The 20,028-nt window shown below is 45.4% G+C and overlaps 1 protein-coding gene and 1 pseudogene across 1 annotated transcript in view; both read right to left on the reverse strand.

The window, feature by feature from the left end:
- LOC129438894 (C3a anaphylatoxin chemotactic receptor-like) overlaps positions 1-20,028 on the reverse strand; it is a 391,623-nt gene that overhangs the window by 48,139 nt on the left and 323,456 nt on the right. The window lies entirely within an intron of this gene.
- On the reverse strand, positions 16,388-17,154 carry LOC129438389 (C3a anaphylatoxin chemotactic receptor-like; annotated as a pseudogene).

Consider the following 20,028-nt stretch of genomic DNA (forward strand, 5'->3'; position numbering starts at 1 on the left):
GTCTGGAATTGCATCAACAAGATCTGCTCATTTCTCTCAGATTATTGCAAGTAACCAAGATAATCCAAAAAAAACTGTTTCATACAATCAACACACTTTTAAACAGAAATAACATGTCTAATGTTTCTTCTTCTGTTCATTTATGTAACAGGTTACTTGTGTACTTTAGCAAAAAGATTGAGGTGATTAGAGATCAGATTGCTATGTCACATGTGTCTGTTAATTCTATAGTACATAACACAGAATTATATGGTGTTACTCTCTCAAAATTCTCCACATTAGATTCTCAATCTCTGTGTAACGTGGTTTTAAAAATGAGAGCTACCACCTCGGTAGTTGATCCCATACCTGCTAAATTGTTTCAGTCATGTTTTTCCTCCTTGTGTCCTGTTACTCTGAATATTATAAATGATTCCTTGATTTGTGGTATGGTGCCATCTGCACTTAAAATTGCTGCAGTAACCCCTGTTCCAAAATCAAATAGCTTTGACCTTGAGAATTTAAATAATTTCCGCCCAATTTCAAATCTCCCCTTCGTTGCTAAAATATTGGAACGTATTGTTGCTTCACAATTACTCTCCCATCTCTCTGCAAATGATCTCTTTGAGCCTCTTCAATCTGGCTTCCGAAAAATGCATAGCACTGAGACTGCATTAGTTAAAGTCACAAATGACTTATTGATGGCCTCTGATTCAGGATGCTTATCAATACTGATTTTGCTTGATCTCAGTGCTGCATTTGACACTATAGATCATTGTACCTTACTTACCCGCTTGGAGTCTGTCTTTGGTGTATCAGACACTGCTTTAAGCTGGTTTAAGTCCTATTTTACAGATCGCAAACAATTTGTTGTGTTGGGTGGCTGTAGGTCTGAGGTTGGTGTGATAAAATATGGTGTTCCTCAGGGTTCAATTTTAGGCCCTCTACTTTTTAGTCTCTATATTTTCCCTCTTGGCCAACTTTTGAGGTCTCTTGGTCTTGACTTTCATTTTTATGCTGATGACACTCAGATATACATACACTCAAAGCCTGATGTTAATGCTGCTCTTTCATTTCTTTCTGACTGTATCACAGAAATCAAAAAATGGATGTCTGATAATTTTCTATGTCTAAACAGTAATAAGACTGAAGTGATGCTTATTGGTTCGCCCCACCAGTTACGCAGAGTGAAACCTGTAGCTTTTCATGTGGATGGCTCCGTCATTCAGTTCCAAAACAAACTAAAAAACTTGGGAGTAATTTTTGATCCTAATTTAACATTTGATCTTCACGTACAGAATACTGTTAAAGTTTCATTCTTTCATCTTAGAAATATATCCAGATTACGTCCCATGCTGAGTTTTCCGGTGGCTGAAAAATTAGTTAATACCCTGGTGTTCTCTAGACTTGATTATTGTAATGCATTGCCAGCAGGAGCTTCAAAATCTACATTTAATAAACTACAGTGGGTTCAAAACTCTGCAGCGCGCATTCTGACGAGGACAAGGCAAAGAGATCATATAACACCCATTTTAGAGACCCTGCATTGGCTCCCTGTCAAATTCCGTGTTGATTTTAAAATTCTGATGTGACGTTTTAAATGAACGACGGGCGGAACCCGGCTTCCACATCTTATTTTGACGACTGGCGGAATCCGGCTTCCACACTTCATATCCGGGGTTTCCCCTAAGGCAAAATTAAGCCTGATCACGCTCAGGTGGGGCAAATTAACACAGCGGTTGCTAATAGGCTGACGAGGAGAAGAGTCAGGGTATAAAGACACCTTTGCAGACATTAAACGGGGTGCTTGTGGTATACGTTGTGTACGTTGTGTTGCTGCTTTGCAGACGGACCACGCTGGTCGGATCGCTCTCCTGGGGAAGAGAGTAAGAGACAGTCAGCGGACGAAGGGATATTGTGGAGTTTATGTGAGAAGGAGTGGACACAGAGCCATCGAGAGCACCGTGAACAGAGGTTATTGGCAACCAAGCGTGAGTAACCGCTGTGATACTTCTCTGCAAATGTCTTGTATGAAGAATTATCCTGGTGTGTGTTCTTGTGTTTCGTGAGGTCCCTGGCCCCACTGGAGAGGAGAGCGTGGGTGAGCCGCGGTCGACCGGAAGCACGGACGAAGCACCGCCCGCTAGTAAGCCAGTGGCCCTGTGGGAAAGAGGAAGTGCAGGTGAGCCAGGGAAGTAATAACCGACACGCCGGGCCTGTGAATACCATACATTTCTCCCTCCTTTGTGATCCAGTTGTTGCCCAACCAATCTCTCGAGGTCGTCGTGGTCAGGTGGCAAGGACGATCTAAAATTCACGTGACGTGGTATAAGAGTGCTGTGGGTGAGTTTCACTGATTGATGGTGTTTACGCTTGACTTGCTGTGCGTATGCTGTGCTTGTAGCGTTCGAACTGCCCAGCCTCCGACGAGACACGAGATGGTGACATCTGTTGCGGCCTGAATCCTGTAGGGAGAGAGAGAAAATCAAGCTTTGTGCCCGGGGTGTGACAGCGAGAGCTTCGTCTACTACCTGAACCAGTGAAGCTCCGTGTGGGAACGAGGATCCCCCGGCACTGTGAGTAACGCAGCCTGTGAAATAACCTGTTCTGTGCTTATAGCAACTACCTACCTGAACCAGTGGAGCTCCGTGTGGGAACGAGGATCCCCCGGCACTGTGAGTAACGCAACCTGTGGACTAACCTGTTCTGTGCTTATAGCAACTACCTACCTGAACCAGTGGAGCTCCGTGTGGGAACGAGGATCCCCCGGCACTGTGGGTAACGCAGCCTGTGAAATAACCTGTTCTGTGCTTATAGCAACAACCTACCTGAACCAGTGGAGCTCCGTGTGGGAACGAGGATCCCCCGGCACTGTGAGTAACGCAACCTGTGGAATAACCTGTTCTGTGCTTATAGCAACAACCTACCTGAACCAGTGGAGCTCCGTGTGGGAACGAGGATCCCCCGGCACTGTGAGTAACGCAGCCTGTGAAATAACCTGTTCTGTGCCTATAGCAACTACCTACCTGAACCAGTGGAGCTCCGTGTGGGAACGAGGATCCCCCGGCACTGTGAGTAACGCAGCCTGTGAAATAACCTGTTCTGTGCTTGTAGCAACTACCTACCTGAACTAGTGGAGCTCCGTGTGGGAACGAGGATCCCCCGGCACTGTGAGTAACGCAGCCTGTGGAATAACCTGTTCTGTGCTTGTAGCAACTACCTACCTGAATCAGTGGAGATCTGTGTGGGAACGAGGATCCCCCGGCACTGTGAGTAACGCAACCTGTGGAATAATCTGTTCTGTGCTTGTAGCAACTACCTACCTGAACTAGTGAAGCTCCGTGTGGGAACGAGGATCCCCCGGCACTGTGAGTAACGCAACCTGTGGAATAATCTGTTCTATGCTTGTAGCAACTACCTACCTGAACCAGTGAGGCCCTGTGTGGGAACGAGGATCCCCCAGTGCTGGGAGCATCAGTGGAGTGTTTGACCTGGTCTGACTGTGTTCGATTCTGCCTCCAGGAGAAGCGGAGCGCGCCACGGGTTGCTGGGCCAGAGCCCCGGCCCCCAGTCTTTTCTCCCCAAGTGGCCCTGGAGGCAAAGAAGAGCCACATTAGTTTTAAAGTTCCCTTTTTCCCTTCCCCCTTTCCCCTTTTTAAATATTTAATAAAGCTTGTTTTAATTATAGTATACTCGTCTGTCTGGTCATTGGGGTGGTCTTGGGAAACTCCTCGAGGTGGAAGAGTTAAGAGGGGTGTGGCCCAGTAGTATATTCGGGTCCGCCCCCGGGGTGTGACAGATTTGGCGTAGTCGGCAGGATTTCCACCTCGAGTTGAGCGACCAAGGTCCTCCAATGGCCGACGACGAGTTGCCCGAAGCCCCGCCCCGTGTTGTGCCGGAAAGGCCGGAAACACCACCCCGTGTCATGCCCGTGTTCCTGGGAAACCCCTGGGTGCAGAAGTATACTGGGGTCGAGTCCGAGGTTCATTTGACGGAGTGGAGAGCCCAAATCGAGTATTTGGCCGGCCTTCAAGGGCTGAGTGCCAGTCAACAACAGCAGTTTGTATTAAACTCACTAGGAGGAGAAGCCCGGCGAGAAGTACAGGCCGCCCCCGAAGCCGTTCGAGCCACCGCCCAGACCATCTTCCACTTCCTCACCGAGCAGTATGGTGATACCACCCCTGTGGCCGTCCTGAGGGCGCAGTTCTTTAATTGTAAGCAGGGCCCCCACCAGTCCATTCGAGCCTTCGCCCTGAAGCTGCGCGAGCAGTATACACGCCTACAGCGACGACGAGATCATGGGATTGGAGATGAGGAGACCCTGTTAAGGGACCAGTTCCTGTTAGGGCTACGGGAGGGCCCCCTACGACAAAATCTCCGAGTGCAGTTTAGACGAGACCCTGAGCTCACGTTCGATGACCTGAAAAAGGAGGCCATGGCCTTGGAAGGCGACCAAGCGGAAGCTAAGGAGGCCCCCGTATGTGCAGCAGTGAGTGGCCCGGCGGCAGCCTCGGAGGTATCAGACTGGAAACAAACATTGAAGATGGAGCTCTTAAAAGACGTGCGAGATCAGATGGCCGAGCTAACCAAGGCCCTGGTCGGGGACCTGCGCCTAGGGCCGGGAAGGAAAGAAGAAGGGCCCGCCCCCCGAGAACGGACGTACTCTGAGCGAGGCCGGGATGGGATGAGGCGGCCCTGGCAGGCGAGTCGGCCTAGGTTCGAGTGGGACGAGCAAGGGAGGCCCATTTGTAATCGGTGTGGGACCGCCGGGCATGTGAGCAGGCAGTGCGGACCACGAAGAGCCTCCGAGGGGGGTTTTTAAGACGACCGGCCACAGTGGGTCATGTGGTCGGCGCCCCCCAAAGTGACCCCCATAGAAGAATGGAACCCGAGGACGGGATGATTGGGCTTAGCCCAATAGTAGAGGCCCAGGTATGTGGCACCACGGTGCGCTGTCTCGTCGACACTGGTTCTCAAGTGACTTTATTTTCAGAAAGCTTGTCCCATGAATTATTTGGAGCCCACCCCACACACAAGGTTGAAGCGCCCTGGCTTACCCTGAAGGGGGCGAACGGCTTAGAGATCCCCTACATCGGCTATCGACTTACCGACTTTGAATTGTATGGAGTACGAGTTCCGCAGAAGGGGGTCATCATTGTACAGGACCATTGCCTTGGCCGTCATCGAGCCCTCCTGGGTATGAATGTCCTCTCGGAGTGTTGGGAGGAGCTATTTCGGGCTAGGCCCGTTCAGACAATACCGAGGGCCGAGCGGCCAGGCTGGGAACGAGTAGTGGCCGACTGCAGGCGAGTGCAGCTGGCTAAGAACCAAGATGGCCGAGAAGAGGTTGGTCGAGTAGCATGTCGATTCGCATTGTCGGTGCCAGCAGAAAGTGAAGCCATAGTGTGGGCCAGGGTGCCACAACAGCGTCGAGGCTCTGAGAGCTGGGTGTTGGTGGAACCTCACGAAGACTGCACACAGGTGAGGGTGGCCCGAGGACTGACGGTAGTACGACGAGGCCGAGTGCCAGTGAAGGTCTGTAATGAAAACCCCTACCCAATACACTTACACAGGCACCAGCGGCTGGTGACGGTGACGTCGGTCGAGGGACATCAGGTGCGGGACAAGGAAGATGTGAGTTTCCGGCGAGTGCACCCTGCAGTAGTTGAGGTAGCACTAACGCAAACCGTAGGAGCGTCTAGGACGAGGGAGAACAAGGTACCGGCCCACTTGACAGGGGACTCCTTACGAGGAGAGGACCTGGAGCAGGAACAAGTGGAAGAGCTACAGAAGCTACTGAAGAAATGGCAACATGTGTTTTCCACCCATGATGAGGACTATGGTTGCACGACGGTAATACGACATAGTATCCCTACGGGAGAAGCTGCACCAAGTCGGGAGCGGTACCGACCAATACCCCCCACCCTATATACCGAAGTGAGGACCCTTTTGCAAGGTATGCTGGAGCAGGGGATCGTGAGAGAGAGTAGTAGCCCATGGGCGGCACCGATAGTGCTTGTCCAGAAGAAGACCGGGGCCTGGAGGTTCTGTGTGGACTATAGGAAGTTGAACAGCTTGACCAAGAAAGACGCGTTTCCCTTACCTCGTATTGAGGACTCCCTGACAAGTTTGACCAAGTCTGCCTGGTATTCCACCTTGGATTTGGCCAGCGGGTACTGGCAGGTACCGGTTGAGGAACGGGACCGAGAGAAGACCGCCTTTACCACGCCGTTTGGTCTTTTTGAGTGGGACCGGATGCCCTTCGGTCTTTGCAACGCTCCCGCCACCTTCCAGAGACTGATGCAACGATGTTTGGGAGGTCAGTTAATAGAATCTGTGCTGGTATACCTTGATGACGTGATTGTGTATTCCCCAGACTTCGAGACTCACTTGCAACACCTGGAAAAGGTGTTCCGAGAGATGGAGAGGTATGGGTTGAAGTTGCAACCGGAGAAGTGCCACCTGCTGCGCCGTAAGGTGCAGTTCCTGGGACACGTGGTGAGCGCAGCTGGTGTGGCCGTTGATCCCGGGAAGGTATCGGCAGTTCGGGACTGGGAGGCCCCCAGGACTGTAAGGCAAGTGAGATCATTCTTAGGCTTTGTTGGCTACTACCGACGATTTATTAAAGGGTTCTCTAAGATCGCCCGACCCTTGAACCAGCTGCTGGTCGGGACGGGACGACCACGGGGACGAGGATCCCCCACGGTGGGATGGACCCCAGAATGTGAGACGGCCTTTAGGGCCCTGAAGCAAGAACTTTTACAAGCCCCGATTTTGGCGTACGCTGACTTCTCTCAACCCTTCCTACTCTATACAGATGCCAGTAATCTGGGCCTGGGAGCGGTGCTCGCGCAGAAACAAGATGGAGTGGAACGGGTGATCGCCTATGCCAGCCGGAGCCTCCATCCCGCTGAACGAAACGATGCAAATTACAGTTCTTTCAAGCTCGAACTGCTGGCGCTGAAATGGGCCTTGAGCGAGAAATTCAAGGACTACCTCTGGGGAGCCAAGGTAACCGTGGTCACCGATAACAACCCTCTGGTACATTTGCAGACAGCCCGGTTGGGAGCAGTAGAGCAGCGATGGGTGGCCCAGCTAGCCAATTACAACTACCAGCTGCAGTACCGCCCGGGGCGGGAGCACACCAACGCAGATGCCCTCTCCCGGTTGCCAGCTAGGGCCGATTCGAGGGGCCCGGCCCCATTCGAGGGAGAACAAGGAGAGGAAGGACTGATGGTCGGCGTAGTGGAGGCGCCTGGGAGCCAACGGGAGGCAGCACCTGTAAGTTGGGGATGGGACCCCCAGCGTTGGAAGGCTAGACAGCAGGAGGATCGAGAGCTGCGGAATCTAGGCGAGTGGCTTAGGCAGGCCCGGCGACCGACCCCCGCCGAGAGACAAGCCCAGACAGAGGTGGGTCGAAAAATACTGGGGCAATGGGAGAAATTGAAGTTACGTGAAGGTGTATTGTGTAGGACCATACGGGACCCGGGGACCGATGAGGAGGTTAGCCAGATTGTGGTACCGGCCAGCCAAGTTCGGGCACTGTTAGAGGCCTACCATGACCAGATGGGACACCAGGGGCAGGAACGCACCATGTCGTTGCTACGCCGACACTTCTATTGGCCAGGAATGGAGATTTCCGTGAGTACGTTCATTCAAGCATGCCCCCGATGTACTCTGTTTAAATCCCGGCAGGAACCCCGAGCACCGATGGTCCCGATCCACGCAAAGGCCCCCCTCCACATTGTGGCGATGGACTATCTGACCCTGAGTCGTCCCAAGGACCGGTACCAGAACATCCTAGTGGTGACAGATTTGTTCACCAAATACGCCTGGGCTATCCCCACCCTCGACCAGACAGCAAGTACCACAGCCACAGCATTATGGAGGGCAGTGTTCCAGCCATTTGGGTGCCCTGAGTTCCTGCACTCGGATCAGGGCCCGAACTTCGAGTCCCGCGTCATCCGAGAGCTATGCCAACTGTACGGGTGTGTAAAGACCCATACGACCTCGTACCATCCCCAAGGAAACGGAGGATGTGAGCGCTTCAATCAGACCCTGTTGAATCTGCTGGGAACTCTGGACCAGAGACGCCAGGATGATTGGGTGAGTGCCTTGCCGAATCTATTACAAGCCTATAATAACAGCGTGCACAGTACAACGGGGTATGCCCCCACGTACTTAATGTTTGGAAGACACATCCGCTTGCCCACAGATCTCCTATTGGGAGCAGCGGGAGGTGAGAGAGAAGGGAACGTGACCGAGTGGGTGGGACGACACCACCACCGTCTCCACTTTGCCTACGAGCAGGTCAATAAGAAGATCCAGGTAGCCGGGGAGAAGAACAAGAGGTTGTATGATAGGACGGCGCGGGATGCTCCCCTGCTCCCTGGAGAAAGGGTACTAGTCCGGGACAATCGGCGACTAGGTGGAGGCAAGCTGAGTGATCGGTGGGAGGCGAGGCCGTACATTGTGCAACGGCAGCAGAGACCGGGGCAGCCGGTCTACACGATCCGGCCAGAAGGGAAGCCTGGGCCGGATCGGGTGGTCCATCGGAACATGATCCGCCCTTGTCCAAATTATCCCCCACTAGCCACAGAGGTGGCTCCTAAGGAGCCGGAGGCTGCTACCCCCTGGTATGGAGGGTGGGTCATCCTTCCAAGAGGCCCGGCGGAGGGGCCTGCCCGAGTGGCCCCAAGGGAGCCTGAGAACTTACCTGTCGTAGTGGGTCCAGTGAACGACGTAGCCCCAGAGGCTCCAGGAGAGCCGGATAACTTACCTGTTGAAGGAGCCCCAGAGGCTCCAGGAGAGCTGGATGACTTACCTGCCGAAGAAGCCCCAGAGCCCCCACCACAGCGCCCCCAGCGTGAGACCCGGGGGCGGCCGCCCATCCGGTATGGAGAGTGGGTTACAGGAAGCGGTTCTAGGGACTAGAACCATTTCGGCGGGGGAGGATGTCACAGGTGACGTTTTAAATGAACGACGGGCGGAACCCGGCTTCCACATCTTATTTTGACGACTGGCGGAATCCGGCTTCCACACTTCATATCCGGGGTTTCCCCTAAGGCAAAATTAAGCCTGATCACGCTCAGGTGGGGCAAATTAACACAGCGGTTGCTAATAGGCTGACGAGGAGAAGAGTCAGGGTATAAAGACACCTTTGCAGACATTAAACGGGGTGCTTGTGGTATACGTTGTGTACGTTGTGTTGCTGCTTTGCAGACGGACCACGCTGGTCGGATCGCTCTCCTGGGGAAGAGAGTAAGAGACAGTCAGCGGACGAAGGGATATTGTGGAGTTTATGTGAGAAGGAGTGGACACAGAGCCATCGAGAGCACAGTGAACAGAGGTTATTGGCAACCAAGCGTGAGTAACCGCTGTGATACTTCTCTGCAAATGTCTTGTATGAAGAATTATCCTGGTGTGTGTTCTTGTGTTTCGTGAGGTCCCTGGCCCCACTGGAGAGGAGAGCGTGGGTGAGCCGCGGTCGACCGGAAGCACGGACGAAGCACCGCCCGCCAGTAAGCCAGTGGCCCTGTGGGAAAGAGGAAGTGCAGGTGAGCCAGGGAAGTGATAACTGACACGCCGGGCCTGTGAATACCATACATTTCTCCCTCCTTTGTGATCCAGTTGTTGCCCAACCAATCTCTCGAGGTCGTCGTGGTCAGGTGGCAAGGACGATCTAAAATTCACGTGACGTGGTATAAGAGTGCTGTGGGTGAGTTTCACTGATTGATGGTGTTTACGCTTGACTTGCTGTGCGTATGCTGTGCTTGTAGCGTTCGAACTGCCCAGCCTCCGACGAGACACGAGATGGTGACATCTGTTGCGGCCTGAATCCTATAGGGAGAGAGAGAAAATCAAGCTTTGTGCCTGGGGTGTGACAGCGAGAGCTTCGTCTACTACCTGAACCAGTGGAGCTCCGTGTGGGAACGAGGATCCCCCGGCACTGTGGGTAACGCAGCCTGTGAAATAACCTGTTCTGTGCTTATAGCAACAACCTACCTGAACCAGTGGAGCTCCGTGTGGGAACGAGGATCCCCCGGCACTGTGAGTAACGCAGCCTGTGAAATAACCTGTTCTGTGCTTATAGCAACAACCTACCTGAACCAGTGGAGCTCCGTGTGGGAACGAGGATCCCCCGGCACTGTGAGTAACGCAGCCTGTGAAATAACCTGTTCTGTGCTTATAGCAGCAACCTACCTGAACCAGTGGAGCTCCGTGTGGGAACGAGGATCCCCCGGCACTGTGGGTAACGCAGCCTGTGAAATAACCTGTTCTGTGCTTATAGCAACAACCTACCTGAACCAGTGGAGCTCCGTGTGGGAACGAGGATCCCCCGGCACTGTGAGTAACGCAGCCTGTGAAATAACCTGTTCTGTGCTTATAGCAGCAACCTACCTGAACCAGTGGAGCTCCGTGTGGGAACGAGGATCCCCCGGCATTGTGAGTGACGCAGCCTGTGAAATAACCTGTTCTGTGCTTATAGCAACAACCTACCTGAACCAGTGGAGCTCCGTGTGGGAACGAGGATCCCCCGGCACTGTGAGTAACGCAGCTTGTGTAATAACCTGTTCTGTGCTTATAGCAACAACCTACCTGAACCAGTGGAGCTCCGTGTGGGAACGAGGATCCCCCGGCACTGTGAGTAGCGCAACCTGTGGAATAATCTGTTCTGTGCTTGTAGTGGAAGCTCCGTGTGGGAACGAGGATCCCCCGGCACTGTGAGTAACGCAGCCTGTGGAATAACCTGTTCTGTGCTTGTAGCAACTACCTACCTGAATCAGTGGAGATCTGTGTGGGAACGAGGATCCCCCGGCACTGCGAGTAACGCAACCTGTGGAATAATCTGTTCTGTGCTTGTAGCAACTACCTACCTGAACTAGTGAAGCTCCGTGTGGGAACGAGGATCCCCCGGCACTGTGAGTAACGCAACCTGTGGAATAATCTGTTCTATGCTTGTAGCAACTACCTACCTGAACCAGTGAGGCCCTGTGTGGGAACGAGGATCCCCCAGTGCTGTGAGCATCAGTGGAGTGTTTGCCCTGGTCTGACTGTGTTCGATTCTGCCTCCAGGAGAAGCGGAGCGCGCCACGGGTTGCTGGGCCAGAGCCCCGGCCCCCAGTCTTCTCCCCAAGTGGCCCTGGAGGCAAAGAAGAGCCACATTAGTTTTAAAGTTCCCTTTTTCCCTTTCCCCTTTCCCCTTTTTAAATATTTAATAAAGCTTGTTTTAATTATAGTATACTCGTCTGTCTGGTCATTGGGGTGGTCTTGGGAAACTCCTCGAGGTGGAAGAGTTAAGAGGGGTGTGGCCCAGTAGTATATTCGGGTCCGCCCCCGTTGACGTACAAGGCACTAAATGGCGTTGCTCCTCAATATTTCTCTGAGCTTTTAAAACACTACATCCCGGCACGTGATCTTCGCTCGGCTGATGCTGGTCTTTTAATTGTTCCGGTTACACGCTTAAGAATGGGTGATAGGGCGTTTTCATCAGTTGCCCCAAAGTTATGGAACTCTTTGCCTTCTGAGATCAGAAATGCAGCTTCCCTGAAAAGGTTTAAAACATCACTTAAAACTCATTATTTTAAGGAAGCATTTGGGTGATATAGTGTTTCTTGTTGTTTTTTATGATTGTATCTTAAATGTTTATTTTATGGCTTCTAAGGGTTACTTTTAATTGTTTTATTATTTCACTTTTATTTATTCTTCCTTTTAATTCTTTACTTCCATTGTTTTATTATTATGTGTTTTTTTTATCACCATGTCTATTTTATATATCTAACTTTTTTACTTATGTTAAGCGCTTTGAGAAATGAGTTTTAAAGGCGCTATACAAAATAAAGATATTATTAAAGGGATACATACAGCAGCGACTAAGATGACAAAATATCTTAAAGAGGTCAATGTTTGATAAGCTTTCTTACATAATTGTATATTCAGTCAGATTTGGAGGTCATAAAGTGTTGATGTCTACACAAAGTAAATAGAAATGACTCACAAACTCATGCACAGTTTAAAGTGAAGGAAAACATACATAGTAAAAAATTCCGTAGAAATTTGCAGCTGGGTTGCCGGTAACTTACCGTAAATTTAAATTTATGTTATTTACTGGCAATATTTTGTTCAAAGTTAAATGAACATTAAACATTTACAAATCTTTGTCTTTACAGAATAAAACTAGAAAAACAGCATCAAGCAAAACATTCTGGGAAACAAAATCTGAAGCAAAAAACAGAAAAAGGTTGATTTCTGGTTCCCAGAATGCTTTGCATGAGGCTGTTATTGTATAGTTTTATTCTGTAAAGATAAAGACTTGTTAACATTTAAAATTTATTTAACTCATTCACCGCCATTGACGAGTTATCTCGTCAATTAGGAGTTAATATTTAACTAACAAATATGCCTTTCTGGACGAATTTCAAAGTGAAAGTGTAATACCGCTTTTATCCACTAGATGGTGCAAACCGCCAATTTATCAAAAACAGAAGTTAAAATGATTTGATGATTTATTTGAACTGCCTTTATGTTTGATAGTCATTCTGAGTCTGATCTCTAACATAAATTCCTTTACAAAAACACATTTTTTTTAAGCTTTTTGCTCAAAATGTTGTATTTTTGAAGAGAAATATCCATATTTCAGTGGTCAAATTAAGTGGAAAAAGTAAATATATAATGAAACGTTTTTTCCCTATTTTGTTTGTTTGTTTGTTGTTTGTTTGAAAGCAGAGGGTGTGTTCTTTAATTTCATATAATTTGTATGTTTATATATTTATAGAAGATAATTTTTCCTGCAAGGAATTTTGTGAAACTTTTGTTAAAATCACAAAAATACAGGTGGGCAACTTTTCTCAAAAAGGCTGGCGGTGAATGAGTTAACTTTGAACAAAGTTGCCAGTAAATAACATAAATTTAAATCTACGGTAATTTACCGGCAACCCAGCTGCAATACCATTGTAATTTCTACAGATTTTTTTACAGCAAATATTCTCAAGTTAAAATCTTTACTGAAATAGTGGTTTAAAATGATTATGATTTTAATATTCAGTCACTGTACATTTTTTTTCAATTTTGATGCATTTGTTACATTGGGTTCATCTTTCATTAAAATTAATTCATCTAAATGAAAGTGTAAAGTGATTTGTGTATTGGGAAATCTTGTCATAGTTTGCTACTGGCTATAGTATTGTTAAAACCTTCCTGTTGATTTGATCTCAGTTTAGAGTTTCATTCTGCTTAGCTGATCAAATCCAACAACACTGAAACATCAACAAGCCAAGTTTGGTAGGTGCAAATTTTGCATTCTGTATGAACACTGTAAAAAATGTCTGTAGAAATTACAGTGTTACTGTGTATTACTGGCAACTAGCTGCCAGTAACTCACTGTAGATTTTACATTTATGTTTTTTACTGGCAACAGTTTGTTCAAAGTTAAATGAACATGAAACATTTACAGTCTTTATCTTCTACAGTAAATACCGGCAACCAGCTGCACAATTACAGCACATTTTTACAGTGTGTAATTAAATTTATATTGTATTTAAAATTCACAAGTAAAGAAATTTCACTTCATTGGTAAACTAAAAAACTGCAGTCTACATCAGAAAGCAGAAAAAGATATGATCATTTCGAGGTTTCTATGAAATTAGAGAGCAACGTTTAACTCAAGTAAAACCACATAATCTTGATTAAAACCAAAATTCTGAAGAAGGGAAGATAGTGAAACACAGGGGTGGTGGACAAAACCAAAATTCTGAAGAAGGGAAGAAAGTGAAACACAGGGGTGGTGGACAAAACCAAAATTCTGAATAAGGGAAGATAGTGAAACACAGGGGTGGTGGACAAAAATCAAGCTTCAAATTAAAAACAAGAACACAGGGGCAGTTTCAGACAGGTTTCAGGACTTGACCTTAAACAACATACCTTACAAAAAACAATGGTGTGCATCTTGAGACAAAACAATGACACTGATATGTTCTGATACATGTATGGTATATGCATCTTAAACATGCATTTTTAGTCTGGGACTAAGATGAACCCTGTCCGGGAAACAGTCCTTAAATATTCACACACTGAATTTAAACATAGCAAACCTCAAAACATACATGGAGTTCTTAATCTTTCATGTGATGCTTTGCTTTCGGGTTATATAAACTGTTAACAGACTCGTCACTGGCAGGGAAGCGTTTTCTCTTAATTGACGTGTTAGCTCGTCAATGATGGGGAAACACAAAAAATATTCTGCCATTAACTTTAGACTTTATTTTCACAGGTCGGAGCGGACCATGACTATCGTGAGTCTCGCTCCTCCCTCAGTTTCCACCCCGAGGAGGCCCCAAAAACACCCAGATGACAGGGATTATTTTAAGGCAGGACTAGCCTTAGTTAAATTAGGACACTTAAGTCATTTTTTAAGCATAAATTATAAATAAACATTCATGTCGTGCATCTTGAGACACAACACTCGCATTGATATATTTAATGATAACATTTAAATTAGTCGGGGACTACGCTTAAGCCCTGTCTGGAAAACCACCCCATTATATTTTTGTCAGTCACCTCAGCCCATAAGGGTTTGGGCACAGATAACTTTTCTAATTCTTGATCCTTCAGAAAACTACTGTAAGCTTGCCTTTTTATAAAAGTAATAAACTAACCCAGTTACTGGTAATGTAAAATGTTATAAGTTACAGTCTTTTCACAATCACTTTTTACAAATAAATAAAGACAAACATCATTGTATAGATTGTATAGATTCTTAACAAATTTCTTCATCTCATATTATAAAGTTGTTTCAGAATATGTCTGAATGGGGACTCTTTTTTTTTATTTACAAACAGTGTTGGCAACATTACTTTAAAAAAGTAATTAGTTATAGTTACTAGTTACTTTTCACAAAAAGTAACTAAGTTAGTAACTGTGTTATATCATTATAAAAGTAACTAATTACCAGGCAAAGTAACTATTGCGTTACTTAAAAAAAGTTCAAATATTTCAAATAATTTGGATGCCCCCAATATAACATTTGTTGAATGAATTAGACACTAAAGAGAAACCACTAATTTTTCCCTTACAAAAATTAACCATGGTTTTGCTACAGTTAAAACCAAAAAAACATGGTTACTGCAGTAAAACCATAGTTTCACTGATAGCAATCAATACGTCAAAAAACCATGGTTACTGCACTTTTACCACAAAAACCGCTGGTTAATTTTCGCAAGGAGTGGCAGCATGTGACGATGTGGGGTGCTTCATTAGATCAGAATTACAGACGTGAAGAGGCTCTTTCTTACTCTGCATAAGTTGCACATTACATAAACATTCTTGCGTTTCACCTCAACGATGGAAAAGTAGTGCTTATTATACTTTAGCCGTTTCTCAATACCAAGTACGCTAAACTTGGACTTGTGTCCTTCGTAGTTCGAACTTGCAAGTTCAGACTCGGAAGAACGAACTCCTGACGCGAAATGCATTCTGGGAAACTTCGCCGTCATAAGTCCACACAAGTCTCCTCTGATGCATCCTCGATAAAATGGCCGGATCAAGAACACATCCGGGGATTTTATGTGAACTTGGGCTTGATGCGAACTTTGAATTGGAACAGTACTTGGGAAGCGAGTGATGACGTTTCACAAGTCCACAAGAACGCAAGTACAGACGAGAACGCATATTGAGAAACGGCTTTTGTGTTTGCGACTGCTACCTTTGAGTTTGTTGTACTTGTCATCGCTCTGTCATTGCGGGTTTGGGACTCACGGACTGCAACGCGAGGACCGGGCTGCCTGTGAGTGGCTAGCAGCATCAACCGCTGCTTGTTGAGAAGAGAGAGTGATACATGCTCTCGCGTCAGTCTCCAACCACGCCAGAAAAGATCGCTCGGTTTGTCCTACTCGCTTTTAGTAAATAAAGTCGCTAAAGGGGGTTAGAAAGTTGCTAAACCTAGTAATAAAGTCACCAAGTTGGCAACACTGCACTGACCTTCTCGGACTGTGCAGGTGTTTGCGTATGATCTCTGCCTGCCTCTGGTTGGCTAGCGATGGAAATTAAGCCAATCATCACCGCTTATGTGGTTGTCCCACCCCCTCTAACACACACACACACACACACACACACACACCAATCAGCATCAGTTATGTGTCTCTCAGCCCCAACACACACACACACTAGTGACAAACATTGCCTGTCTGCATGAGAGAACCTACTCTGATGAAATTCGCTTCAGTGAGATTAATTATAGTAACGCGCAGCATTTATTGTCAATAACGGTAACAGCGTTATAACGGGGGAAACAGTAATTTATTTGATTACTCGTTACTGAAAAAAATAACGCCGTTTATTTATAACGCCGTTAGTACCATCACTGTTTACAAATAACAAAATTTATATTTCCAATCATCTAAGACTGAAGCTAAAAATTGTTCTGTACTCTTGCTAATGGATCAGTAAAGGATCAGATGGTTGTTTCTTCAGTAAAAGCTGCCTCAAACACCAGCAGGAGAGACTTAAGTTTCTTTTTATACTCATCACACATGAACACATAGAGAATGGGGTTCAGACAACTGTTAAAAAAAGCAAGACAGTCTACAAAAGGTCCTGCAGCATCAAGTTCCCCTATAACACTCTCACTCCAGTTATACTTTACTGCAATTATTAAACACAATTTTTGAACATGGAAAGGAAACCACCATATGAAAAAAGCCAGAATCACAGATATTATCACCCGAAAAGTGATATACACTGATGATTCTGGCTTTGACTAGAGTTCGCTTATTCTGAACCCAAACAACAAACCATGTGCACAGACATCGATCCACACTGATAACTGTCAGAAAGAAAACACTTGAAAACATAATTACAACACCAAAAATCAAACATGCATCTCTGAGTTTGTTGGAGTGCCAATGTATACTACTTTCAAAGGCAGCAACAATTTCGTAAACCAAGAACGTAGTAAAAAGGAAGTCTGCAATCGCCAAGTTGAGAAACCAAATGGAGTTGACTGTCGTCTTCATTTTGTAGCCGGTCACAAAGATGACGAGTCCATTTCCAATGACACCTACAACTAAGGTGACAAAAAATATGCATATCTTAAAGATTTCAATGCTTGGAAAGCTCTTCTCCTGCATTTTGTTTGGACTGATTGGTGTTTGGAGTTCAGTCAGATTTTGATGTCCTATAGTTGTGCCAACTGCATAAAGAAAAGAGAGAGAAATGACTTGTGATTACAAACTCATGCACAGAGAAAAATGAACCTGTTTTATTCATTCACAAAACAAAAAAGCCTAAAATTGTTTAAAGTAAACTTTCCATTTAGTTTATGACCGACTTATATTTTATGTAAAAATTTTGTAAATAATGGAGACAAGTATGAAGAAAGTAAAGTGTTCCTATATTATGAGACGTTTCACATTGATTGTATTTAAAACAGAAATCAATTTTCTTTATGGAAAGAGGCACAAAAACATAAACCTGTTAGATAGATGTGAATACATGTAAATACCGTTATATTTTAAGTTCTTTGTTTCTGTCCTTATGTCTTCAGGTAGACCTAATGTTTGATGATGTAAGAAGCTATAAGATGCTTAAGCAATATCGCTCGAGTAGGAGTGTGATATAGCTCTATATCATCACGGCTGTGATTAGGCCAGAGGCACGAGGATGTACACCAAAGAAGATATTTTGATAAGTGATGGTAAGCACACATCTGATTGACTTCCATCTATGCTGAGAGGCAGTGACCTATGATTATTTACAGCCTGATTTCACGAGAATTCATACATATTTTACGAGATGGCTAATTTGTATGAATTCATACAAAGATGATTTTTACGAAAAAACTATAACAAAACCAAACCCCCCAACCCTCACCTAACCTTACTCTCACAGGGTTCAAGGCAAATCGTACAAAAAATGACAAATGTAGTCGTATGAATTAATACTGTAAAAGAATATAAAAACCGAAGTGTCAAGGCTAAGCAATTATTTTACTTGGTCCACAATGAGAATGCACAACCTTATTTACCCTAAAAGATTAAAAAGGGCTTTACTTATGAATAAACATGTCATATATCAATTATATATTACTTTTTGAATAACCAGACTTGGACAGGTGGCAGGGTCATATGTGTAAGGAATATTGATTGTGGGCTGTGAATTAAGCGAAAAATAATCAACGGCCAAGGTGAAAATGTGGCACGATGCGAAGAGGAGTTTATCGAAAAATAATGCATACATGTGAAACAATTCTCAACCAATCACAATAAAGCATCCAACAGCCCCATGGTATAAATTATATTATACAGTTCTGTCTGGTTCTCAAATCTGATTGGCTAAGAGCTCTTCCCAGCCATGAGATATTGTACTGATAACATAACAGTAACTGCTTCGACGTTTGTATCATTCCGCCTCCACCTACTGGTCATTTTGCAACATGATCTCACAAAGTTCCGTGTGATAGTCACAGAATTTTGTGCTCACTTTTTCGTGGCATTCTCACGGATCTCCGCATTTTTCCGTGGCCCTGCTACGGACTGTCTTTTTCCGTGGCATTCTCACGGATTGGTTACTCAACTGCTTTTTCCTATTTTCAAACCATTTTTGCTTCGGTTTAGGGTTAGATTTGATGTTTGCGTTAGTATGTCACTTTAAATATTGGTTTATACTATTTTTTCTGATTTATTCTTTTATATTTTCTAAACTTTAAACAATTGTTGCCTGGCGTTGGGGTTAGAGTTGAGTTTGGGTAGGGATGTTATTTCATGTAAATCTAACCCTAAACCGAAGCGAAAATGGTAAGAAAAAGGACAAAACAGTTGAGTAACCAATCCGTGAGAATGCCACAGAAAAAGACAGTCCGTAGCAAGGCCACGGAAAAATGCGGAGATCCGTGAGAATGCCACAGAAAAATTAGCACAAAATTCCGTGACTATGCCACGGAAATTCGTGAGATCAGGTTGTCATTTTAATATTAGTGAGTGAGGCTTCTTTAAACACAGAGCCATTCGCTCATCTCTGACTAGAAAGCTGCACGCACACACAGACACAAATAAACGCGCTGTTTTTAAACACTCTCCGTGTTGTAATAAGTTCCCTAGCTCGTGAATCAGTCTGTGAATCACAATCAGAAGTGATTATCCCGTCGAAGATCAGTGTGTTCAAATGTTTACCGTCGAACTGTTGTATAAAAGCATCACGGTACATTGAGCTGTGGGCAAGAGTTTGGAGTTTGTCTGAATACAGGAGAATCTAGGAGTTCTTGAGAAATCTTTATCTCTAAATTACAAATGTATGTCTCCAATCATCTAAAGACTGAAGCTAAAAATGTTGCTGTTTCCTTTGCTGCCAGCAAAGGATCAGATGTTTGTTTCTTCTGTCTGTATATTTAATACCTGTTGACATTTAGAGTTGTGAGGAAGTAGAGTTGATCTTAAACTGAGATGCTCTTCAGTAAAAGCCCCCTCAAACACCAGCAGGAGGGACTTTTTAAGTTTCAGCAAGATACTTTTTAAGATAAGCAAGACAGTCTAAGGTTCGGCAGCTTTGAGTTTCTCTGTAGCACTGTCACTCCAAGTATACTTATATGCACTTATTAAAAACAATTTTTGAACATGATAAGGAAACCAGCATATGAAAAAAGCCAGAATCACAGATGATGACCCCAAAAGGCCGGAGGTGCTTTCCTCTTTTGAGACGTTTTATCCGCACACCAATTGCTCTGCGTTAAAACACAAATAAATGAAAGACATAATTTTTCATTACAACAAATGCTTATTTGTTCATTATTATTTTTTTATTAAAACAGAACAACAATAAATGAGTAAAATGACTTGCTTATATTAAACAGAACGTTTAACAAAAATGAATAGACGGAAAACATTTTACCCGCCTTATATCATAAATAAATCTAAAGATCCTTAGATTTTTCTAAACAAATGATTGGTTTCCGTTTTTTTAATCAATATAAAACTACAACAATGTAAAATATGAACAAACTCACCTAAGTTAAGCGAAGAAATCAAACTTAAATCCTATGTATTATCAAAGATTTCCGAC

This window comes from Misgurnus anguillicaudatus, chromosome 24, assembly GCF_027580225.2.
Source record: "Misgurnus anguillicaudatus chromosome 24, ASM2758022v2, whole genome shotgun sequence".
Taxonomy (NCBI): Eukaryota; Metazoa; Chordata; class Actinopteri; order Cypriniformes; family Cobitidae; genus Misgurnus; species Misgurnus anguillicaudatus.